This window comes from Rhipicephalus microplus, unplaced genomic scaffold (assembly GCF_043290135.1).
Source record: "Rhipicephalus microplus isolate Deutch F79 unplaced genomic scaffold, USDA_Rmic scaffold_67, whole genome shotgun sequence".
Taxonomy (NCBI): domain Eukaryota; kingdom Metazoa; phylum Arthropoda; class Arachnida; order Ixodida; family Ixodidae; genus Rhipicephalus; species Rhipicephalus microplus.
In genome coordinates this window covers 1,413,229-1,439,954 of record NW_027464640.1, presented here as the reverse complement: position 1 = coordinate 1,439,954, position 26,726 = coordinate 1,413,229, and the positions used below count along the sequence as shown (strand labels likewise).

General features: G+C 46.0%; 1 pseudogene; it reads right to left on the bottom strand.

Moving 5' to 3' along the window:
* The window catches only part of LOC142790053 (uncharacterized), a 157,246-nt pseudogene extending 138,102 nt beyond the window's left edge, over nt 1–19,144 (bottom strand).
* Between the last annotated feature and the right edge of the window lie 7,582 nt (nt 19,145–26,726).

The following is a 26,726-nucleotide window of genomic DNA, read 5'->3' as shown; positions in this document are numbered from 1 at the left end:
TTTTTTTTTTGCCGGACTTAATTAGTACGATTCAAGAAGCGCCATAGCAGGGTATCGGGAACCGTGATTTTGGTGGTTACCATCATCAGTGCTTTAGCTGCTCGTGAACTCCGAGCACGTGACGAACGGAAACGAAACTTCCCCGATAACGGCAACAAAAAGTTAATCAATTAAGCCAGCTTCACGCCAGTTGCGACTAGCCTGAAAGAAGCGCGCAGCTGGGCAGCTTTCTTTCTTTCCCTTCGTTTTCCCGCTTTTATCCTCCTCTCTTTATTTTTATAGCTTTTTGTGGTTTTTCTCATTTGTACCTGTTTTTTTTTCGTCCTATTTTCCCCTTTCTTTTCCTGTTTTTCTTCTTATCGACTGCTTCTTTTTTCTTCCTACATTTATGTCCCTTTTTTTTTCCTGCGTTACGTCAAGCGACGACAGCGTATGACAGCCTCAGCCCCTAAAATGCTCCACGCTTAATATTTCAGCAGCTTTCACCGAGTCACGTAAGGTTGGGTCACAGCGCAGCTAGGTGGCACCCAGCTGGTCCTGGCTTGGATTGGCTTCTACCCTCTCACCGGTATGTTTCAGACCCCTTGTTATACATTACCGTTTCTTTATTTATATAATGAACAAGAGAAATAGATGCTTTTCTAACGGTACCGGCTACTCTTTCTCGCTTAGCAGCGAAATTATGTAGAAAAAAATAATCATGAAGCACAAATTGTTATACAGTCAACCATAATATGTGCAAATGCGGCACGATTGACCACCGCATGTAAGTTCATATCGGTAATACAACTTCGTATGTACGCAAGAAGTGAAGCACAAGTTCAAATCGGCATAACGGATTCGCGTGTTTTTCTTGGTGTGCTTTCCCTAAGGGCACCGGGCGGCCGTCGTACGGCGCCAGCTGCGCCCCTCCCGAAAAGCCCCCCCAGAGGCAGCACTGGCGTGTGAAGCAGACGACGCGGAGAATGCTCTGCTGCTTTTGGCCTGTATTCGAAGGGAAGCGGTGGTGGCTATTTTTGAACATTTCGAAGCTCTACGTTGTTGCGTTCGTTGGCCAAAGGAAGAGGCAAGCGGCGGCAACACTGTTCTTTTGAAGAATGCGCGAAGCGTTCGATTGTTGATCACATAACGGCGCCCATCGTCTGGCTTCAGGGAGGCTCCTGCGCAGTCGTTTGCGGTCTTGGGCGCTTTTAATAATCGCCACGTCCTCTAGAAAGAATGACACGTGACCCTTACATCTCTACGCCAAGGAGCACCGTCGGAACATCAAAAGGTTTTGTGAGTGGTGCTGTGCCTTTAGGCGTTTGTTTTTGTTCGCAGACGAACCAGACAGGTTACGATGTCACCTTTCTTTCCGGACTACAAATGAGACAGACCCGACTGGTGGTGTCACAACGTAAAAAAAAAAACAGCCTTGCATTTCAGCTGCCGAACTCGTTGTTCCTCGCTGTTGCGTGCAAAGCTCTTAGCGGGATGACGAGTCCCACGACGCGTGAAATCTGCCGATTTTTTTTCTAATATAATTTATTATTCTGTCTACATGGTAACATCGTTTGCTAACATTAAAAAAGAGAGAGCATGCGTCTTTCATTGTCTTTTCATCTTCCTTTAATTGATGCTTCACCGATTGCACTCGTTGCTCCTAAGTTGTAATTCTAGGACGCTCCAGTTCTATTTCTGTTTTCCTTTTCCGTTTGATGCTTCGCCGACACTAATACTTCAACAGATATCACAATATTTAGTCTGTTGCACATTCCACAGATATATCGGCAGCGCATGACACCAGCGAAGAGGGCACTATGAAAACAAAACTGACATCCAGCTCTCGTAGCAAGCGGCTGCGTCCGCCGCGGCTACCACATGCCATTGGTTGCCTGTTGCTACCGAAAGAGGCGCCACCATTCGAAACTCGCCCCGCGCCCGGTGACTATACTATACCTTGTTGTACGCGGCCGTCCTTGCAATCTCATATAGTGAGGTGCTCCAGAAATCAGGCGAATACCAGTATTCACTGAACTAAAATTCGAGAAAAAAAACACACACACACGCGGGCGGAAAACAGCAAAGGCTTGAAATAGTTGCGTAGTCTATAGTTTCAGTTGACTGGAGTATGCAACTTCACATCTCATTGATCACTCGTTGGTCAATGCGATGTGTTTGTAAACGGTAGGAAAGAAAACGAAAGGCGCTGTTCTTTTTCAAAGACTTCTTTGTGGACGCTGGATCAGACGAGCGTTTGTAACGAGTAGCTGTGTGTGGCTACACACGAAGTGGCGTGGTTGTCCGCGTAGTGTGAGTAGATGATGTACAGAAATGTGCGCGTGTGGGCGTTCTGTTGAAAAGTGAGCTCATGCAAGTGCACAGTCTCTTGCTATGGCGTTGTGTGTGTGTGTATGTGTGTGTGTGTGTGTGTGTGTGTGTGTGTGTGTGTGTGTGTGTGTGTGTGTGTGTGTGTGCGTGTGCGTGTGTGTGTGTGTGTGTGCTTTTTTCTTAACTTGTTAATCTTTGTTTTTAGAGGAGTCACTGTTTTTTTTTTTACTTCTGCTGCAGAGCTTATACAAATTCTGCAATCCAGGAGATATAAACCTCAACGTTTCCACAGCAAGCTAGTTAGAATAGAACAGAAAACGAACACAGTGATGCGATAATCCCAATGTCAAGAAAAAAACACGAATTCTGTGAGGTAATCGGAAAGAGGACATATGAGCTGGTCCTTCTCTGGAAACGTGATTTTAAGGAGAGACGACGTGCTTACAGAAAGCTGGGATACATCCGTGGTCACGGTGACAAGTGACAGGTGTATATGGTAGCGTGACATTGTGTTTACGATTACTGCACGGCTTGTTCTGCTCGGTTTTAGCCAGGATTGTTTTTGCACCGTGATCAGGCAGATGGTGTTAGTATTGGTCCCGTACTGCCTAAGGGAAACACAAGCTGAAGTTTGGTGTTAAGAAGAGGGGTATGCTCTCCTTTCCTCCCTATAGTATCACCACAATGAGTACGAGGGAGGGCCGTGGCCCAGGACTCTATTTTCAATCACTTCCGATGCCTCTGTCAGTTGAATAGATACTCTCAACTAAAAGATTCGAACAATTCCCTCGTTCTTTAGAAATTGAGCGCTGTTTTGAAGGGCATGAGGTATTGATCCGCTTTTATTACTCACTTGCTAACTTAACACAATGTTGCTGTCGTTATAGATATAGCCACAAAGCATAAACCACGTGGTAAGAACTCCGCGCGAAGTGTTGCCGATTGTGCGATTCCATTTGTTGTCGCAGTAATTCTCCATGTCTTTTATTGGCAGCGACCGGCGTAGTGTAAATGTGTAACTTACTCATGTGATTAATATACGCTACTTATTTTACAAAGTGGAACAAAGCAGCAGTGACAGCAGATACAACTGATCGATACGAATTACTAGCGAAGCAATTAATCTATTGTAATATCACTGTGATTACGATGGACAGTTGTACGATAGTCAGAAAATTTCAAAAATAAAGAAAAAATTCCGCCATATCCACGAAGTGAATGATGATGAGTGGGCGAAGCTCCGGAGGTAAACCTGGTAAACCATGAATCCTCTGTACATTTTGCCCACTTGATTTTATTACATCGCTCCCCCTAGCGTACGTCGCCGCACTAAATCGAACGATTGCCTTCAACCAATGACACGCGCCATATGTGACATCATTCCTATTTTATAAGATCTCGCGTCTTTCATCAACTACAAGTACCGCTTTCTAGTTTATAACATCTTGCATCTTTTCATCATCAGCTACAAGTACCACCATCTAGTAAACACTACAAGAACTAAACGAGAGGTGGCTACATACAGGAGACGGTACCGCCATCTAGTGAACACTGCAAGAACTAAACTAGAGGTGGCTACATGGATGGATGGATGGATGGATGTGGCTGTACCCTTTAGATCGGGCGGCGGCTAACGCCACCTAGCCGTAATACTTAGTGAACTAACCATTACATTTATCTTTTTTTTTCCTTTAAATAATGAAGTTGAGGATTCGTACTTCGCAGTGAAGGGTTTAATTTTCACTCGTGCCTTGACTTTAGCCACCAATCAGATAACCTCCTTCTAGTTAAGTCTACCCGCTTAAAGTCTATTTTGCCCTCGCTGTCCCTAAATCCCAGTGCTTTGAAAAACTCTGCGCCATCATCCTGAACTATAGGGTGAAGCCCTTTACAGAACATTATCAAGTGTTCGGCAGTTTCTTCTTCCTCTCCACACGCACTGCATACTGTGTCGACCCCTTCGTATTTGGCCCGATATGTCTTGGTTCGCAGTACTCCCGTCCTGGCCTCAAACAGTAGAGAACTACCCCGAGTATTATCATAGATCCTTTCCTTGGCAATTTCCTGCTTAAAAGTTCGATAGATCTCTAGTGCGGACTTCTTAATCATGCCCATTCTCCACATGTCAGTCTCCGTTTCCTTCACTTTTTTCTTAACCGATAGTTCTTTTTGGTTTGGCCACCTGCTGTTTTCTAAGTATTTACCAGTCAACTTCCTGGTTCGCTTCCTCCATTTTGTATCGACATTCTTCATGTACAAGTAGCTGAAAACCTTCCTAGCCCAACGCTCTTCCCCCATTTCTCTCAATCGCTTCTCAAATTTTATCTTGCTGCTAGCTTCCCTGCCCTCAAATGATGTCCATCCCATATCACCTTGTACTCCCTGATTTGGTGTATTCCCGTGAGCTCCTAAAGCAAGCCTACCTATTCCACGTTGCTTAATTTCTAATCTTGCTTGAACTTCTGATCTCATGCACAAGACCGCATTGCTGAACGTCAGCCCAGGAACCATGACCCCTTTCCATATTCCTCTCACATCATACCTATTGTAATTCCACAGTGCCCTATTTTTCATGACTGCTGCATTCCTGTTACCTTTAGTCGTCACGTATATTTCGTGTTCCCTCAGATACTCGGTCCCATTGCTTATCCATACGCCCAGATATTTGTATTTATCTGTTATCTCTAGCGTGACCTCCTGTATTCTAAGCTCACTACCTTCGTTGTCATTGAAAATCATGACTGCTGATTTTTCCCTACTGAATCTAAAATCTAACCTATCTCCCTCATTACCGCAGATGTCCATCAATCTCTGCAAATCTTCCTTGTTGTTGGCCATTAGCACTATATCATCTGCGTACATTAATGCTGGTAGTGCCTGATCAATAAGTTTTCCTTGTTTGACTAAAGAGAGGTTGAAGCCCAGTCCACTTCCCTCTAATTTTGCCTCTAATCCTTGTAGGTACATCATGAATAATAAGGGTGACAGGGGGCACCCCTGCCTAAGCCCCCGTTTTACCTCTGCCGGCTTGGATACCTGTTTTTCCCACTTTATAACTACCTTGTTACCTTTATAGACACCCTTTAAAAGATTAGTGACTACATGTTCCACGCCTAGTGTGTCCAGTATTCCCCACAATTCCTCTTGAACCACGCTATCGTACGCTCCCTTGATATCCAAAAATGCTAGCCACAGGGGCCTGTGTTCTTTTTCTGCTATTTCGATGCACTGCGTCAGTGAGAACAGATTGTCTTCCAACCTCCTGTGTTTCCGAAACCCATTCTGCAGTTCCCCCAGCACCCCCTCATCCTCTATCCACGCCTGCAGTCTTTCCTTTATAATCTGCATCGCCAGCCTGTAGACCACTGATGTCACTGTTATAGGACGGTAGTTGTTTATGTCAGCTTTGTCCCCCTATCCTTTATAGATCATGCTCATCCTGCTAAGTTTCCATCCATCGGGAACTTCACCATCGATTATTATTGTACCCACTGCCTCTCTCAAAGCCTGCTTAGAGTTCGGACCTAATGTTTTTATCAGCCTAATTGGAATGCCATCTGGGCCTGTTGATGTACTACTAGGAACCCTTTTCTCAGCCCTTTCCCACTCTTGTTGTGAAAATGGAGCCATTGCACCACTTGATTCGTCTTTGTCCATTGTGGTGCATAAAGTACTTCTTTGTTGAAATTTTTCTGTCACCCTTGTTCTTATATATTCAATAGCTTCGTCCCCTTCTAGCCTAGCACCTTGGGCTGTAGTTATAAAGTTCTGCTCTAGGCTCGTCTCATTTCTTAGGGAGTTTAAATGGTTCCAAAATTTCGCAGCTGCCTTTCTATCTTTTTTATGTACTTCTGCCAGCCACTGAGCTCCCTTCCTTCTAATCTTTTCGTTGATCAGAAGGGATGCATCCCTTCTACAGCTTAGAAAGGTTGCCCATTTTCTTTCCACATCATCTGTCGGTTCACCCCGCTGCTTAGCATGTCTGTGTTCTCTAGAGGCTTCCTGACGTTTTGCTATGGCTCTCTTAACTTCCTCATCCCACCAACTTTTGGGTTTGTGTCTTCTTTTCCGGGGTGACTTGTCACGCGTCTTAGCAAGCTCAATCTCAAAGAGTCTAATTAAATTCGTGTATGTCCACACTGTCTTATTATCCTCCGTGATTACTTTCTCAATTTGTTTAGTGGCTATTTCAATTTGCCTTTCTGGATAAAAATTTTCCTGTAGTTGCTCATCTTGTCTCCTTCCCACTTTCACTGCTCTTCCAAAACTTAGCTTGATACGTTTGTGATCGCTACCCAGACTTCTGGAGCCACCTTCATCTATGTGCATTTCCCTGAGCTTATCATACATCCTATGTGACATCAGTGCATAATCTATCGTCGACTGAAGCCTTCCTACCTCCCATGTTATTTGCCCTTCACACTTCTCGGTACTGTTGCAAATGATCAAATCAAGCCTTTCACACATATCCATGATCATTTTGCCTGTCGGGTCGGTATACCCATCTATATCTTCTATGTGCGCATTCATGTCTCCTAGTATAATTATCTCGCACTCTCTTCCTAACTCCTGAATGTCCTTTGATATACACTCTACCATTGCCTGGTTTTCCTCTCTGGCCTTTGCTCCCGTCCACAAGTACACGAAACCAAGGAGTGTCATTTGACCTGCCACTTTCCCTTTTAGCCATAAGTGTTCCTTGCACTCCTGCTTGACCCTTTGCCAGTCTGTACTTTTATGAATGAATGCCCCAATACCACCCCCCTTTCTGCTGCCTTCTGTTCTATTACAATACTCCCACGCGTAGTCCGGATTGTTCGGAGGTTGTTCCATGTCCCTGAGATGTGTTTCTACAAAACCGTATACCATCGGCTTCTCTTCCCTTAGCTGTTCCTCTATCTCTTCCCACTTCAGCCTGTTCCTACCACCCTGCATGTAATATACCCTATGTCTGAATTGGCTCGGCGCTCATGGCTACGTCTATTTATGCCCCGGACTCTACCTATCTTAGATATTGGTGCCACTTTGGAATCGTATCTGTTCATACCACCTGTCGAAGAGTCTCCCTGGTTGTTTTTCTCGTTACTAGCTATCCTGCACCCCGAAGGGCTCGCTTGCCCCCCAAAAAAGCTACTGCGCGTCCTGCAAGTCGCCAACCCACCTCATGACCTAGCCGCCCATCGAAGTGAATTCTGTCTCGTTGAAAACCCCCCCACCTATGCACCTCTCTGCTTATTTCCACCACCTCAAAGCCTTTCTCTCGACTCATCCGCCATATCTCTTGGTTTGCGTTGACCACCGCTCTTTGCAGGTTGCTATCACGCACCGGTACCTCCGGTATCGTGCATATCACTACCTGCACCTTAGGAGAAGTGGCGCGCATGTCATCGACGCCTTTCGCCAGTGTGGTTGCTAGTCCTGCTGCATCTTCATTTAGGACATCGTTTAAACCGCCTGAAATTATCACGAGGTTGCGTCTATCAGCTGTCGTTTTGAGCTTTGCGCTCGCTTGCTTCATGACTGCTTCCAGCTTGCGTCCTGGGAACGCCCCTACTGCAACCCTCTTGTCACCTCTTATCCTCTCTTTGATGGCTTCTGTGCATCGATTTAAATTTGAGTCCCCGGCGATTATCACATGCTGTGACTTTTCCGCTGGAGCGTTCTGCACCTGGGGGCTACTTGCACCTGTGACGCCGGCTCTTTTGTTCCCTTCCTGCCCCACCACTACCTTGCTGAAGCTGGGCCTTGCGACAGTTGAACCGGCTAAACCTGTTTTTTCCAAGCTTGCTTGCTTTTCCTTCTCCACCGTTCTGGTTGCCGGTTCCCTACTGTTCTCTCGGTAGGTCGCTTCTTTGTTCAGCTTCGCTAGCACTTCCTCGGCGGACTTCAGTCTTTCTCCCATTGCCCTCGTTTTTTCTTGCTCTGTCGCCAACGCAGTCTCGAGTTTGGCGATTCTCATCAGCAGTTCACTCTGGGCAACCATCATTTTCTCCATTTTTTCCTCGACCTCACATTGCCTACACTTCGCGTCAGCCTCTTCTCCATCCGCTTCTACGCTTGGGTCCACTTTCAAACCCACTCCACATCCTGAACACTTTACAGTCTTTTTAACCATGCCTTTCTGACACCAATTGTCCCTATACTCGATAATTACTAAACTCGAGCCCTGCACTACGAAAAAAAAAAAGAAAGTCCAAGCTCTACTACAAAAATTTGCGTGTTCAATGTACGCGCACCTCCCCAACGGGGTGGCAAAAGAAAAAAAAACAACAACAAAAAAATTCAAACACACACACCCGCACTAACTAATAAATACCTGGTGACTGGTCCCGAAAAAGCCGTACCATAAAATAAGTGCTACGAAGATTTCAACCGCTGCCTTATAATTATAGAGACAAGCTCAAAACATGCAACAACACTTATCTGCGCAGTCGATTCGGAGCGCTCAAAAAACACGTCCATCCACCTTGACAGCCTGAACGTTAAGCCCACATACAGGGGACGGTACCGCCATCTAGTGAACACTGCAAGAACTAAACTAGAGGTGGCTACATACAGGCTACAGGGGACGCACAGCCCACGCCCTAAGGAGCTTCGCCCCTAAAAGTAAGAGGACAGAGCGAATAAGGCATTCATTGCACTATATAATTCTTCACAATGCAGCAGCCAATGTCGTTACCATAAAGGATACGTATCGAAAGTTTATCACTTTATTTGAGTTCTGGCCGGAACTTCAAAGTTCATACTTCGTGGACCGGGTAACCGCAACCACGCTTTGATTTTGTTATAGCTCTGCACTCAAAGAAAAGATGGAGTAAAAAGGGCGTTTTTTTTTGTCCGACAACAATAATCGTCATCTAGCGTTTATTTCCTTGCACTATCACTGCGCGCTCGGCACTTTCAGGTCACGAACGACGTGCGCGTCTTCAGCGTCACATAGCTTTCTTGATAAAAAAGTGGCCCACGCCAAGTTTTCAAAAAAGGAGGCGCAGGAAATCCGGATGATGATTATTGTTATGGGACAAAACGACACCCTTTTTACTCGATCTTTTTTTAGAGTATAATGTACTCGAAATAGGGGTCTGACAGCTGGGTATACTAATTAATCGATTCACATGTGGGGTGTAACTACTAATTGTACTCGATGTTTCCAGATCGTATCATGTGGTATTCAGCAAGTAAGAGAAGCAGGTGCATGAATGTAAGCAATACGCGGAGATCAGACTCGGTTACCAGCATCGCTGTAGCTACCAGAAATCTAGCTGGGCAGCTCTGTACCGCGAAACACGGTACACCCTGGAAGAATTTTTCATTCAACATGTTTTCTACGTATGACGCTACGTTAGAAATATATAAAGAGTGGGGCACCCTAACGATATTGTGCAGGTCCGATGTTGTGGAGGTCCCTCCTTCGCAAAATGACTAATCATGGCGCAATGGAGGCTTTCGAACTTGAAAAAAAGAAAGATATCATTAATGGCGTATTGGGTACCTTGCAAGCCTACTTGATTATCAGTCAGAGTTCATGACTGGCTCTAAAGATGTTTCTCTGTGCGGTGATTTCCGCGCAGGCCTGTATTTTTCTTTCTTTTTTCTTGGTCTCTTTACGAAATGCGATCCTTGACAGGACGTAGCCCGCTGGCTTTGCCAACAGGCCCTTCTCAATCACATCTTCGGAATCACGCGCAACGAGTATGATTTTCCGGTAGTCAAAAAAATTCTGCAGCTCCCACGTGCCTGGGAATCGACGTTATGCGTAGGATGTGGTGGAAAGGTGACCATGTTGTATTTTTTTTAATTTAGCGACACATCATGAAACGACGCTAAACATATGTACAAACTTTGCACTCACCGACATTTGTTGAAAAATTGCAGATGTTTATATAACCAGTTTGCACTTGCGCAACGATGCCAAACGGAACATGCGTATTAGCAACACCAGAAAGTGATATGAAGCACTGATGCTCGCGAGGATGCTGACCCTGGACACTGCTACATAAATCAACTTCAACGCATGGCAACTAACCACAATTAACGTTAACCCAACGCGACGGCTGTATCAAAGGAGTACGTATGTAATGTTTATAAAATTGGGTATAGGCAGCCCTGCAACCACTATTGACGTTTCACGAAGATTGGCGTCTATTTCAAGCGTAGTTTATAATCCTTCAGTAGGTGTGTGGTAAAATGCTTCATTGCCATGCAGAATGCTTGGGTTCGATTACAGCTGGGACCCTGACATTTATTCTTTGCATTCATCGGGTCAATGCATATACAGATGTCGGGTATTTTTAAAATAGCCCATGTGTGTTCTCGTGGTTCCTAGGTAGATACTAAATGTCAATCACCTGTGGCCCATACCCGCATACCAGTGGCACATACCCGCCCATGGGTATACGTTCCACTGTCTGGCGAGAAGTGTTTGAGACGTACGCGACGGGATTGTGACATTATTCATGTCTTGACCAGCGCGTCATATTCGTCAAACCATCTTACCCTCCCATGCTAATTTTGGTTCACTCCAAGTAAAGGGGGTGCCCACGAGAGAACCCGAACGTAAGCGGATAGATAGATAGATAGATAGATAGATAGATAGATAGATAGATAGATAGATAGATAGATAGATAGATAGATAGATAGATAGATAGATAGATAGATAGATAGATAGATAGATAGATAGATAGATAGATAGATATGCTCAACGTCACTGAAGTTCGCTAAGAAATGCTTCGAATTTATAAAAGTTCTTAGTTTGAACTCATTCTCATGCAGCGAAATTTTTTTGGGGCAGTCGTGTTACATTTTAGATTTACTTTTCACTAATAATTCCCAGGAAGCTCTTACCCACGTGCTTGAAGAAATTAGCGACCACAGAGTTGTCCATTGTTCACTATATCTACCACGCGCCGGCAAATCAAAGGTAACTAAGCAGTTATTGAATTACGCACGTGCTGACATCGATAAGATGAACCGTATGTTAGATGATTTTATACCAATATTTGAGTCAAGTTTTGAACATCGCGCTGCAAACGAAAATTGGCTTCAATTCCGTGACACACTAAAAAAAATAGAAGAATGCTGCGTCCCGAAACTAACAATCAGCACCAAAACAAATGACCCGTGTTCACACGCGATGTAAAAAGATGCCTCAATAGGAAGAAACGAGCTTTTAAAAGGGCTACACGAACTAATACTCCGGAAGATTGGCTTAATTATAAAAATCTTTCAAAACAAGCTGAGGCCTCAATAAAAGAGGCCAAGGAAAAATATTTTAACTGCACCTTACCTAACCTTTTGAAAACTGACCCCCAGAAATTCTGGCGCGTGGTGAACCCTACAGCCTACCCTTCTGAGCCAATTCTACTGAGTGATCAAGGCAAAGCATTGTCGCCAGAGGAAAGTGCTGAATGCTTCAACGAATTTTTTGCATCTGTGTTCACGGAAGAACTTCCACTAGACTCACTGGCACTGTTAAAACCTACCATTTACGACCCTTTTTCTTCAATTACAATAACTGAAAATGGTGTCGCACAAGCTGTACAACGCCTTCCCCGCAAGACTAGCCCGGGGCCCGACGGAATTAGTGCCAAACTCCTAAAATTAACCTGCCACAGATCAGCGTATTTATTGTCGATGATCTTTCAGCAGTCGCTTGACACGGGCTGTGTACCGGAAGACTGGAAATATGCCTTTGTTAAACCCATATACAAATCCGGCCAAAAGTCAAGTCCGAACAACTACCGTCCAATCTCTCTAACCTGTATATCTTGCAAGCTATTAGAACATATCATTTACTCGAAAATTATATCTCACTTGAACAGAAACAACATCCTCATCCCAAACCAACACGGCTTTCGGGAAAAACGATCTTGCAACTCCCAACTATTCGAATTGTTGACAGACTTGCACAAATCCATGCACAGCTCTGCTCCTACAGATGCTATTTTTATAGACCTTTCAAAGGCTTTTGATCGCGTCCAACATAACCGATTAATAACTAAAGTCCGTAACCTCCAGCTTGATCAGAAAACAATCCAATGGATTCAAGAGTTCCTCTGTAACCGGTCGCAATCGGTCAAACTTAACCACATAATTTCCAGAAAGTGCATGGTAAAATCCGGTGTCCCCCAGGGCTCCGTGCTCGGACCATTATTATTTTTGGTCTACATCAATGACATTGGATCTAATATTGTTTCTTCTCTACGCCTATTCGCAGATGATTGCGTTATATATAAGGAGATTACCGAACCGAATGACAGTAGCATCCTACAGTCAGATTTGTTAAAACTCACAGAGTGGTGCAACTTGTGGCAGATGCACATCAACGCTGAAAAAACCAAACATATTAGATTTACTTCCGTAGCCAACCCCTCATCATCCGTCAGATACATAGTCAATAGCACCGTAATTGAGACCGTTTCATCCACAAAATACCTCGGCATTTTCTTTAGTTCCGACCTAACCTGGAACAGTCACATTGAATACATCACCAGCAAATCATCAAAAAAACTCGGTCTTTTGAAACGCCGCCTCAGATGCGCAAACTTGAAAACTAAACTTCACGCATATCAAGCTCTGATCAGGCCTTCACTAGAGTATGCGTCAACCATCTGGCATCCACACACGGCAATGTTATCTGATATGCTAGAATCGGTACAAAATAAAGCAGCTCGGTTTATCACCTCCTGTCATTCTCGCCACCATAGCGTAACATGTCTTAAGCGTTCTCTGAACCTTCCATTGCTTGCCACGCGCAGAAAGTTGTCCCGCCTATGTTTTTTCCATAGCTTATATCATAGTGACTCGTCATTTTCCCGATCATTCATTCACCCGGCTCCCTACGTTTCTGATCGCGTTGGTCATGCACATAAGGTCAATTCAATATATTCACGCACTAAGAAATACCAATTTTCACCTCTGCTGTTTGATTGATTGATATGTGGGGTTTAACGTCCCAAAACCACTATATGATTATGAGAGACGCCGTAGTGGAGGGCTCCGGAAATTTAGACCACCTGGGGTTCTTTAACGTGCACCCAAATCTGAGCACACGGGCCTACAACATTTCCGCCTCCATCGGAAATGCAGCCGCCGCAGCCGGGATTTGAACCCGCGCCCTGCGGGTCAGCAGCCGAGTACCTTAGCCACTAGACCACCGCGGCGGGGCTCACCTCTGCTGTTATCCATTAACGAGTGGAACGCGCTGCCCTCAAACATCGTCGCTATTACAGAACCCTCCCTTTTCCAGTCTGCAGTACTAACTTACTTAGAAGTTGACAATAATTTGTAATCACCATTGACATTTAATGTGTAACGCATGCTTAGAGAATGTTTATTGCTATTTCTTGAAATATGTTTCCTGTTATGGTGAGCTGCTTACTATGTTTTGCTCATTGTGTTATTAGTAATGTTGCTTGGGCTATCGGTCAGTTTGATTACTAGTATTACTCCCTGACATGTTGTTTTACTGATGCTATAGTAACCTCTTGTATGTATCCCCCCTTATGTAATGCCCTCTGGGCTCTTAAGGTATTTAAATAAATAAATAAATAAACTAGACACTTTCAGCGAAGGTGAACGGGGAAAAAGCAGTTACGAGCGCAAGATATAGCGAATATTTGCTCCAGATAAAACGTGTTGCTGGATGTTTCAGTTCACCCGTCAGAGGTAAAAGCTTATGCGCAAATTGTACACAAAACCACAAAATATATTGCGCTTGTTTGTGTGTGTGTTTTGTTTTTCATTTATTACAGTGTTTCTGTGTACTAATCGTGAATATACATCTGCGTTTGAACTCTGCCTATCATATTCTTTATAGCTGAGACAGTCTTGCGAATGGTACAAAGTGGGCAATTCTACTGTCTTGCGGCAGGAGAAGCACGCCCAATGAGAAGTACACGTTCACTGGGATCATATATCGCTGGATTAAATGTGGCAAGAAAAAATAGCCTCGTCTCCTCCTTCGGTTGTCACAGTTTTTAGTGCGTCGCGACAACGTTCGAATTATTTGCAAAAGCGTATCTCAAGCCGTTAGTAACGGAGTCACAACATTTTGCATTTCCCCAGAGAAATATAGAAACAGTGTTCACGTTCTTGGCGAAATTTGCAAGCAGGGACTGTTCCCGTGACGAACTCACGTGATCCCATTGCTGGTGTCAAACGCATACGCAGCAGACCGACCAATCGCAAGTAAAATTGCGAAGCCAAGAACGTTTCGAGAGTAGCCACTAGCCTGTAGAAGCGCTTAACGTGTGAGCTTCGTGAGAAACAGTCGTTTTGCTTCTAATCAATGTGACTTTGTTATACGTATTAATGAGCAAACAAAAATTTAATTCGTAAAGTCATTCACAACCAAGAGGCTCGCATGCTTTTTTTTTTCTTCATAGTTCCGTTTTTAAGAGAACAACCTTTCCCCATAATAGAAAAAAGCTGTCTTCACATTCTTTCTTTTATTATGGCACCGCACAACGGCCATCGTTCAGGAAGAGATGATACTCACAATAGTTCCTGCATACAAGCACTGCAGAATCGCCGCGTAAATTTAACGCGGCGTACAAAGGGTACGCCGCGTTTGGTACAGGTTGTACAGGGGGTTTGTCGATGTACAGGGGGTACTACTCAACAAACCCTAGTCACGTATCACGAGCATCTTGGCGCCTTGTCTGAAGTTCCATTAAGCAATGAAACAGACGTCATTGACTTATGCCTACTGTACGATACTTCTATCACACGACGAAATAATTCCAAACACATAAGAATCACAACGCGAATTCCCAAAGCGTGGATTCGATTCTCGTGTCATGCAGAGGAATATTGTCGATACTACGGAGGCTCGGTAACGAACATTTCCTTTCTTTTTTCTTTGTTTCTCACAAACGGCGTTATGTCGCTTTCGTCACTATGTCACCATGTCCGCTTTTTGCCTCGGTTCTAAAAACCATTCCGCAAATGACAACGACAGCCGGCTATTCCCGGCGTAAACCGATCACTTCGTTTCACAAACTTTCTCTTTCATTGTTGCACATCCCGCATGCTAAGCTTACGACAGCGGAGGCCCCAGCAGTCTGGCGAAGATATCGTTCACCCCCTCTCCACTTCCCTCCTCCGTGGCGACGCGGCACAAATCAACTGGGCAAACAGAGCGACGTTGTGGTGCGGCCACTGGCGCGCCGGCGGCGGCCGATGCGGACATGGCGATGCCGGTCGCGATGGACGGGCCGGGAGACGGCGAGTTTCGGATTTCCCCAGCTTTCCCAGCGCCACCCCCGTCTCCTGCTTTTCCCCCACTTGTTTTCCGAATCCCTCGCCATCCATCGCCGCCGGCCCGATCGTCGACACACTAACGCGCGGAGAACCAACCCCGTCATTATTTTTTTTTGTGGGTTCCTTCCCTCACCACCCTTTCGGGAGTGCCATGAATGGATACAGTGTGAATCACGAAGACGCGATGCTGCGGTGCGCGAGATTTTTTTTAGCGAACATCAACATGAAAAATATGTCCACTCGTACACGCATGTGTGTCTTGGCGTGAACGGTGTTTTTTTTATACTACAACGCGGAATTCGAAGACCTAATTCGCGAAGTTCGCAAATGTGGCTCAATTGAACGAGCCGGTATTGTTAGTGTTCTTCCCAGTTATTAGCATTGCCTGGAGAAACGCGACTACCTTTAAGTGAAGAGTTTTTTTTTTTTTTTTTTGCGAACACGGTCGCTTTTACTCGATTCCCGAAGCTTCTCTTTCGCACGTGACCACTGCCATTGGCCGGCAGCTTTGGCTAGTGACACGATTCTCGTTAGAATTGGCTGTGACCAAGTGAAATTGGTGGGAGTGATCTAGTGGAGAGCGGAGTCCTTGCCTCAATCAACATTTTTTTGTATGTCGTAAACTGGTGCGCTCTCTTTTTTATGTAATTTTAGCGCCTCAACATCTTGGGAGCTAAGGTGCCGGTATGTAATCACTCATGATTGGCCTGGTGCTTCTCTTTCTTTTGATTTTTTTCTATTATTATTATTTACAGTTTTATCTCTAGTGACGGCGTTATCAGGGATGCGTGCAACACTATGCAGGCACGAAGTTTGGGTATTGAGTGCTATAGCTTCCGCACTGGGGGTTCTGAGTACCACGGTATATGAGTACGAAAGAAAGGAGAAGGAGGAAGGCCATTCGCATGCACGCACGGTTCGCTACAATTCTCAGGTAAATATCTGACAGTATATTCGCTTACGAAACCCGGTATATGTGTTTCGTTATGAATATTTTTACACGCAAGCGTTTCTTTTGAGCGTACGCAATTTCAAAGTGTCACTGGTCACGTTCTCACCACGGATCGAGTTCTTTTTTTTTTTTTTTCACCGCGGTTTCCACGACCATGTGAGCGAAGGAAGATGCGAGGAAACAGAGATGGCACCGGAGTTAGAGATGAATACTGGTTCCCTCAGATCATTGCACGGTCAATACTACGGCCCGTACGTTGTCAACCCAAATGATCGTCGGAAGAAGCACCTCCGTGTTGCTTAAAATAATATTCAATAGCCGAATCGTCTACGACTACCGCGTTCACAGTCGCGACGATTCGTGGGTATGCCTGATTGACGTTCCTTACGAGCCGCCTTATCTATTTGTTTGTTTGTTGTTGTTGTTTTAAGAAGCGTATTGACGATTCTTCGTTGAGGGTCCCATAGTTGTTCTTACTTTCCGGTTTGTGCCGTTGTGGGGGGTCTACCGTAAGCCAAAGGAATTAGCTTTGCGGCCTCACTCCGCTCGTTAGCGACGTGCTTTGCTTTCGCCAGTGCCAAAGAAGAAAAAAAAACATAAGGCGAAAAGAAAGGAGAAGCTAAATCTTGCAGCCCGAAAGCGGGCCAGGCCGTCAGTTCGTTGCGCACACGTGTTTGTTGCGAGCACAGCGAATCGCGCGCCCACATCGCAGAGCATACGCGAGACGGGTGAAAGAGGAGACCGTAAGGGCTTACTAGTAAAAAAAAAAAAAGAAGAAGCGAGCAGTTAAATAATGGAGAAATAAAGGATAAAAAAAGGAGCGAGACGGACTGACGTGACTAAGAGGCGAGAAAATGTGCGAGTTTTAGTTGCGCGTAGCGTCAGCTGCTGACGAGAGCGGTATGCGAAAGTAGAGGAGAGAGAAGGGAAGGGGGCGGCCCTTTAATAGGACGCGCTCGAGCTCGTTATAGGCGCCCGACGAAAGACCGATTTCGTTCGCCGAGCTGGCGGCGCGAAATAAAGAATTCGGCGTTTTACTTTCACGGCGATGAAGCGGGTGTATGTACGAGGCGAAAGTCGCGAGCTTGCGGACGAGCATATCGGGGGGTTGCACAGTGCACTCGCCAAGCACGTCAACGTGTACTTCTTCTTTAATCTAGACACGCTGCTGCTCTATGGTATTCGTTTCGAGGTAACGAACCAGCGCGGACGCGTAGCCATCAAGGACGCTTCTTTTCGGAGGCACTGGCGAAGCGTTCTTGCGAGGCAAACCTGGGGAGCGGAATGCTGCTGTTGTGCAGATTCTCGAGTGTGCTCGGCCGCAAACTGGATTTTATTCATATTTCTTTCTGGCTCACTTCAAACGACGTTATCGTAATGTGCGCAGTGTCTACTGACGAGATCGCCCAGTTAAATTGAGCCACAATGTGAAGATGCCAAGACGAAAGCCAAGCTAAGTCGATTTCTATGTGAAAGCAACCCATGAAAGCGACCAAAAGCTCGAAATCAGTATTCTCAGCAGAGTAACGTTAAAAGGTCTCGTTTTCGACACTACCGTCGGTTCTGCAGAATCACGTTTTCTGTTTGCCCATTCATTCCCGTCCACCCTCAGCACTGGCGGTGAACGTATAAGCCCAAAAGGAAGAGCGAAACCGCCTTTTAGGGTTGACCGGGGGGACACACAATCAGTGCCTCCCGACCACGCACTGGTTTAGGAATCAGTGCCCCCAAATCGCGCCGCAAACCGAGGCGGCGAATAGCTCCTTCCCCTTTTCGGGATTGTGAGTGATCGCTCAAACCAGGACGGGAAACAGGGAACACTGTACGGACACACGGGGGCTCGCACTTTCGGACTGTGAGGAGGCAGGCGACGGCAGTGGCGGCGCGCGCGCAGGCGAGCAAGGGAAGAAGCGTGTTGAGGTCAAGCCTCGGTCGCCGTCGTCTCGCGATCCGGGCGCCTTCGCGCTGACGGGCGACGTCGACAAAGGAAAGCTCGCTGCGTCCGCATAAAACCGCGGACGGGCCTCTATAGAGCGTCTTGTCCGTTGCCACGCCACCTGCTCCTAAAAGCCACGCGGTGGGTTGCACGGTCACACACGGCAGCTTAGTAGTAAAAGCACACCATACTCACGGCACATGTGTGGCAGTTCCATTTGGCGGAGTAGCCTCCGAGGCAGTCAAAGCGGTTCAGGAGCGCGCGGAACTCGCAGGCGACCAGGCAGGCGAGCTGGTCGGCGCGCAGCGCCCGTTCGAGGCGGTCGGCGTGACACGAGCCGGCGTCCAGCAGCAGCCGCCGCATGGGCAGGTGCGTGCAGAAGGGCAGCCGAGCTGGCGGCGACGCGCACGATGCGGCCGCGGTCGCAGCGCTACACGAAGCGTTGCAGCGCGCCGACGACCGGAACGGGGGGAACGACACGGGTGGCTCGGCGGCCGGCAGCTCGCCGCGGCACACACACAGGGCGGCGCAGAGCACGAGCCGCCCGAGAAGCGCTTCCCAAGGTGCCGTCCCATGCCTAGGCGCCAAGGGCATAGTTCGTGGGCGCTGTGTCGCAGCACGCTCGTGGGTCAACCGAAGGGCGCCCCAGCCGCGGGACCCAGGGCTCCCGCATGACCGCGGCCTCAGCGACGACCTCGCACCGATCCGCAGGCCGCCATCTTGGCAAGCCTCCCCGCCGCCGATGCCAGCGGGCCCGAGCCTCTTCCGCGCATGCGCGCGCAGCTAACCCCCGCCGCTTCTACGCGCAGGCCGCCGTCGTCGTCTGCTCGAGGGCGACGCGCGAGAACGCCGCTGGGGCACCTCTAAGGCGCTAGCGTCGACTGCGACTCTTCCCCGAAGTCAAAACTTCTCGGAAACAATCTTAATATACAATGTGTTTCAACCCATGTTAGTCAAACGTCACTGATAATTCATCACAACGAGTTTCTTCGGCAGTTTCTCGTAGCAAACATGAAAATTGACAGCTTCAAATTTTCCCAAATACTACAGTCAGTCAGACTGTCAGTCTAGCTGCTAGCTTCTGCCGGCGTGATGCAGGGCAAAACATTGCTTCTGCTCGGTATAAACCTTTCATACACAGCGAAACATTTACGCGAAACTCAGTCGATAAGGCGTCAAGCCAGCCGACACCGCCTTAGCTGTAAACACTTAGCGATTGACAAGAATCACGATGTCCTCAGATAAACGAAACAAAACATTGCGATCACATGCGATCCTTAAGCTGGGCGTCGCGCCGCGAAAGAAATTGGAAGTCAACGGTGCTGGCGCCACCTACTTTCTCTACGCGTGGCCCGAATAAGCTGCGTCTTTCGTTTCTGCGGCTAGCTCATCTTTCTTTCTTCTCGTCATAGCGATCATAACGCGCACGCTGTAACATTATTTATGGCGAACAAAAGTTACTTTTCTCAACCGCGACGTAAGTAGGTCATTCACATAGGAGAGGACGGGAAAAAAAATGGCGGAGCGGGTGGTCGCCTGTAAAGGGTGCACCACTGCATAACTTTCTGATATTGTAAGAAGACCACACTATGGGGACGTGTGAGGGGAGCTTAAAAAGCATACTCACTCTTTTATTCTTCCTTTTTATGGAGTAAACACTTCAAATTACTCCATCTTTTCGCAAATATAAATTTCACCAAATTCACTTTTGCAGTAAAGGTATATTTGTTGACGTTGTGCCGTCATCGTCGTCATCGTAGTAGTAGCAGCAGTAGCAGTAAGCGTGGTGGTGGTGGTGGTGGTGGTGGTGGTGGTGGTGGTGGTGGTGGTGGTGGTGGTGGTGGTGGTGGTGGTGGTGGTGGTGGTGGTGGTGGTAGTAGTAGTAGTAGTAGTAGTAGTAGTAGTAGTAGTAGTAGTAGTAGTAGCAGCAGTAGTAGTAGTAGTAGTAGTAGTAGTAGTAGTAGTAGTAGTAGTAGTAGTCAGGCAGATCACTTGACCAGACAAGAATTGAATAGAGAATAAATAATACGAAATTACGATGATGATGAATGAAGGTTAATGACGATGCTCGATGTGATAACTATGGATGCGATGAGTATCATCATAATCATCATCCACGTCATCTCGCTAGGCAATCGTGTGCCTTCCCGTTCTTACAGCGTTGCGGTTCGATGGTTTCCGCGGCGTAAAATCAAATTTCTTTTTCCCCGTTAACGCAGCGTTTATTGCCACGTTGCGATCACGTTTCTATGACTATTCCAATTCACGTGCAACAGTCTTTCATTTTTTTCCCCTTTCACCCGCGTCGACGCCGACACCTCGAAACAGTGTCGGCTCACTCTCGAGCAACGCTCTCGGCGCGAGCGTTTTGTGAGTAATGACGGCCCGCCACCCGTGTCGTACAAGCGCCTTCAAAGAGTGATGAAGGCTCCCTTGTTCCCGTAGCCAGGTAAGGCCGTTACGCATTCTCGCCTTGCGCTCAGACGTTGACGAATGAAGGCCGCACGGGTGTCAGATGTATACCAGTGTGTGTGTGTAGGTGTGTGCACGCGTTGTGCGCGCGCGTATAAACACGCTGTTGCTGCGAAGGCGTGCGTAGGTTCGCGTACCGCGCTGGGAAAGCGTATCGGCGTCGTACGAGCCCTCGCTCAAGCGAAGACCACGCGACGGCGCGAAGAGGCAGCGGCTCGCTTGAGAATAAAGTCATTTTTCTTAGCACCGGGAGACGTGAGCAGTGTAAAAGAAAAAAAAATGAAGAAGGAACGAAGTACAGCGCTGGTTTTACGCTGATCTCGGCCGTTTAAAGTTGTGTCTTCCCCGTGCTAAAGGGTCGTTCTTTCTTCTAACGATGCGAGGCACGTTTATTTTTTTTTATTTTTCTCGGTACTGCCTGTCTGTCTGCCCCTCGCTGCGACGGCTGATGAGAGTGTAGTTGGGTGAGAATAACACTCTCTTATAGAGCATGTTTGAATGACGCGCTCCCTGTATTTAAACGGATTTTTTTTTTAGCGTTAACATTTTACGTCCATAAGTTGGTGATCTTACAAACGTTATTGGTGGTTGCGCCGTGCCGTTAATACTAAATAGCTACATTTACTGCTTCATCTTTGACTGTCAGTCTTCAATATTAGGAGAACCATTTGTGGCTATGTGTGACAACGACTCACGATGAAAACTACATTAGAATTCCTGTGTTGCTAGCGTAGACAATGAGGCATGGTCCGTCGCTTGTTCTTCCTGTTTCTCGTAACACCTATAAGGCCAACAGGTTATGACAAAGAAAAACCAAGAAGAGAGTTAATTGTAGTTTGAATTGAAGTGTTAAATTCAGAACTGCGGAGGAATAACATGGGACGGAAAGGCATTGAATTTTTTTCACCTAGGAAATTGGTTCTTGTTCCCTATTTGTGTCACTATCAATCCTGCACGTCAATTATTAGGGGCGGAGCTCCCTAGGGGCTAGCCTTGTCCGGCGTCCAGCGATGTCCCGGCGTCTACACTCGTGTGACAGCACCTGCTACACAGCTGTGAAAAAAAAACACCTGCACTGTTCGTCCGTTAGTCCGTCCGTGCGTCATTTACACTAGTAGACGACTTCAACGTAGACATTATGAACCTTAGGACCTTGCTTCGCCCAGCCGTCATCATTTACTTTGTTGAGATGCGTTTTTTTTTAATTTTCTAGTTCAGTTATGCCGGTCAGTTCATTTGCCAATTAAACAATAAAAATCCAACATACGGTAGTGATTTTGCATAAGCGCACAACTTTCCCCAGTGCAGCTCCTGCGATGACACTTTGAATGTTTTCTCCATTACCCATTAGTTTGGCGCCAACAAAATATTGTGCAATTCATAATAATTATGCTTTTATTACTGAAATTGCCCCGCCGCAGCGGTCTGCTGGCTAAGGTACTCGTCTGCTGAGCCACACGTTGCGTGATCGAATCCTGGCTGAGGCGGCTGCATTTTCGAGGGAGACGAAAATTCTGTAGGCCCGTGTGCTCAGACTCGAAAGAACCGCAGGCGGTCGAAATTTCCGGAGCCCTCCACTACCGCGTCTCTCATAATCATATGGTGGTTTTGGGACGTTAAACCCCACATATCAACCAATAAATCAATCGATTATTCATTTATTTATCACTGAAAATATTTTTGCGTAATGATTATTTATATAACAGTGCATACTTAAACGCCACATGAACTCTCACATCAAAGTTTTCATATTGCCCTCTTTTTTCTTTTAACAGTGGAGCCGTTGAAGCCGAGCGTCGTTCCATGATCTGTGAACTAAAATTATTATCGTCATGAACCAGCACGCTCCCTCTTCGTTCGTTCATTTTCTGCTTTGCTCGCAACACGTGCGCCAGTTTGTCTGGTGCACGTGTTCTGATGGGCGAAAGAACGAGTAGAGAGAGAGAGGGAGAAAAAGGCAAAAAGAAATTGACCAAAAGGAAGTTTTTAACGAGGCATAGGAAGCCGCGGCACCACTCGACAATCATGGCACGATAGAAGAGGCTTGTGTAATACAGTATACCGTGTAAATGGGAAATGGACGGTAGGATGAGGGATGGAGATGTCAAGAGAGCGTGAAGAGCAAGGAAAAGAGTAAGGCATAGAGAGAAAGGGCGAGAACAAAAGGCGGAAACAAGAGATAGAGAAATAAATGTAGAGGAAGTGTGTGGGAGACATAGCAGAAATGAAAGAGAGGAACACAAATATATAGATAGGGAGGAATGACAAAAAGATCCAAAGAAAAGAAAAAATGAAGGAATAAATATAAAAAGAAAGAAACGCAGAAGCTAAAAGTAGATAAAAAAAAGAGAAAAACACAAGTAAACATTACCATGTCGAAGAAGGCCACCCACTGTTCTTTCGTGCATGACATCACTAGCGCAAAGCTTTCTTATGCTGTTTTTTTGTTTTTGCTTTTTTTGTTTGACAGCCGACTAGTTTGAGCCATGTGTAGCACCCGCCGAAAGACCCTACCGTTTTCTTTTATAATAATAATGTTTCTCCGCGTTCTCTCTCCCGATTTCTCTTTATTTTCAACAAGTTGGCGGAGGTTGCTTTCTTTTTTTTTAATGCGAGAGGAGGACAATATGACGCGCAATATGACAATATGACATTATACTAGATTACCACAAAGTTTCAAAATAGTTTCAACGATTTACGTCTTGCATTCTACGAAATACGTACTCAAACAACAGCCCTTAGATAGAGAAGCGTACAATAAATGTGCGGTTCTAACACAAAGGCAGAAAAACAAACTTATGTGGGCATAATGAATGGAAAATGCCACACCACGCAAACACGCGCCCAAGTCTTGCTGATACACTCGCTCCAACACCTGCGTCCCGCGACTCAAATGTACAAAATAATCGCGCAATTAGTGCCGCAAGCACGGTGGGGTGGGAAGCATCTCTATAGCCCGGGTAAATATACATCGCTTACAAATCGACTCTCTTCCGCCGGCCGCTCATCTCTTCGCAGCGTCCGCCGGCGGAGATTTCCTCTCGGCGACGCGCCCTACACGAGGCTCGAGCTCCTGTTTGAACAGCCGCTGTCCAGTGCTTACGCCCGTCTGCAAAGCTTGGCGGATCCGGCTGCTTCAGGAAGTCCATTAGGCCGCTTTGCCAGACCCCGCCGCAATCGTTCAACTGAAGCGGGTGACGTAGCTGGGCTGCTACATTCGAAGTCGTCTATAGGAGCCGTTTATGGATGCGATACGCCTTTTTCCCTCCCTCAATCTTTCTATCTCTATCTCGCAGCGTTTGTTAAGCGAATGTCCGCTGCCTTCAACAACGAAAAACGTCAACGCCCGGAACACTTTTATGGGCGGGCATTCATTGTGAATGAGAGCTTAAGTTTAATCTGAATGCTGCGAGATGATGTGGAAGAAAACTCAGCTTCTCTCTCCTTCACACCTCGTTACCCCACCAAACCACCTAGAAATTTTCGAACGCCTTGTAATCAATCAATCAATCAATCAGATCAATTAATTAATGAAAGGGTGGACTGACAAATGCACATTGCTGAACACTAAGCGAAAATTAATTTCTATATGGTGTGAACATTTTCCTCACACCTTTTTATTTCATTTTATTTAAATGCGTATGTATTTAACATAGATGGTTATAATTTCACGACTCTTGTAAGCAGACTGACATGGTCAGGCTCTTTATGATTTAACAACAGAGCTGTTTGGGTCAATGTTTATCTTGTGTCGCAAATAGGAAATCATAGTCATGATCAAGCAGGAGCTTTCTTCGTCCTCTTCATCTCCCTTCTATTCTTTTTCTTCTGGTTCGGTCCCACAACACGCGTGCTGATTTGTCCAGCGTGGGATGCTATAACTCTGATCGGCTAGAAAACGAATAAATAAACAAATAAAGAAAATAGCACGCTTGAAACTTTGACTTCTTGGTACATACGGTCGACGAAAAACTAGCGCTGAAAGAATAAGGACATAGAAGAGGACACGCAAAACAGGCGCAAACTTGCAGCATAACACTGATTTCAGCACCCGCTCACTTATATTCCTTACAAAGAACACATATCATATGTTGCGCACAAAAATTCACCTCAAAGGAACAACCCTTTTTTCTCGCTTAGGATAATGGACTGAGTGCTGCAGCACATGAAAGCTAAGGATGAGATAGCCTCATATTCAACAATCTTTCTTTCAAGCTTGTTATGCATTCATTTAAGACTGTACTTGCGATGAAAAACAGTTATCAAAATTCTGCCAGTTAAGCCAAATGCACGTAAAGCAAAAAGAAAAACTTGTGTAATACTGTAACACGGATGATTGGGCTAGTTGGTATTGGTTCATCGTTCAACTGAATAAGGGCGCGCCCACAGACACTTTTCTTAAACTATAACGCTATTGGGATCCCACACAAAATCATTGGAAACACAGAAAACTAACAAAGCTTCAGTTTCGTATATACTCAATTGCTAGAGTGAATGCAGGTGCGGAGTTACCACTGTTTTGTAAAAGTTCGATACATCAGATCTGAACGCCACGTGCAGCATTCACTGTTGCCACGACTATATTTTCCGTTGTTCCCGGGGTTCTCGTGAAGCGAAGTGCACTTTACGTATATTTCAATAGCCGACATAATAGTTTGCCCTTGCTTGAAGCTTTTATCTTTATGACCATCTCACCACACAAGCAACCTTCGTGTACATTCAATGTATAGGCGACACGACCAGAACACGGGCGGGAGCATTTTTTTTTTGTCATTGATACGCGGAGACTGCGCACGGGGTCAAGTAGTTTTTTAATTGTAATAATATCCAGACTTTGACGTCCCTAAACCAAGATATGATTATGAGAGACGCCATGGTGGAGGACTCCGGAAATTTTGACCATCTGGTGTCGTTTGACGTGCGCTAACATTGCACACGAGCCTCCACCCAAACGCGACCGCCACGACCGGGATCGAACCCACGACCTAGCCACTACCAAGCACCGCAACTATAGTTCCACTGCAGTGGACGTCAAATTGTTTTCAATTCGCGAAAGATTTATACGGCTACGAGTACCCGCATTATGACACTCCTTTAGCGCTTCAGCGAAAAAACAAACAAACAAAACATACGGAAACAAGGATAATTTTGAGAGTTGGGTGTGAGTGTGCTCTGACCAACCCCGCTGACTCCCATGCAGTGAGTCACCGTAAAATATAGTGATAAATATGACTAATGTCTTTCACGCATACGAAAAGTGAACACCTCTTTTTTTTTTCTTTTTTTTTTCTCTGTTGTGCAAATGCGTTAAATCATTCAAATGTCGTGCAGGACATTAGAGTTACCATAAGTGAATGTCAGTTTCTATGCAACCTGAACTGCGTATTGCTATAAGTGCATAAACAATCGGTATGTTATGCTTACGCTAATTGAAAAGCTTTACTTGCGCTAATGAGACTGCATCAAATAGAAAATGCGGGAAGGGGAGGTGAGGTATTAGAAAACGATGCTAGAAAAAAAAATGAAGAGGGAGAATACGAAGAAAATGCGAAATAAAAGCTTCGCTCGATCTGAAATTAAGCGTATATTAAAAAGTCAGCGCCAGATGTCTTCTGGGCGCGCTACAACGTTCAAAACGCTACAAACACATACAAGCACCATCACTGCTGTCCCTATTCACATACTACGCAAGCAACTGGACGGCACAAACTTGGTGGCGCATAATACGCATTCGCGTGTCAGCTTGTCACGCGATTCGGCGCCACTGTAGACGCGTGTGCTTGGACGACGCGC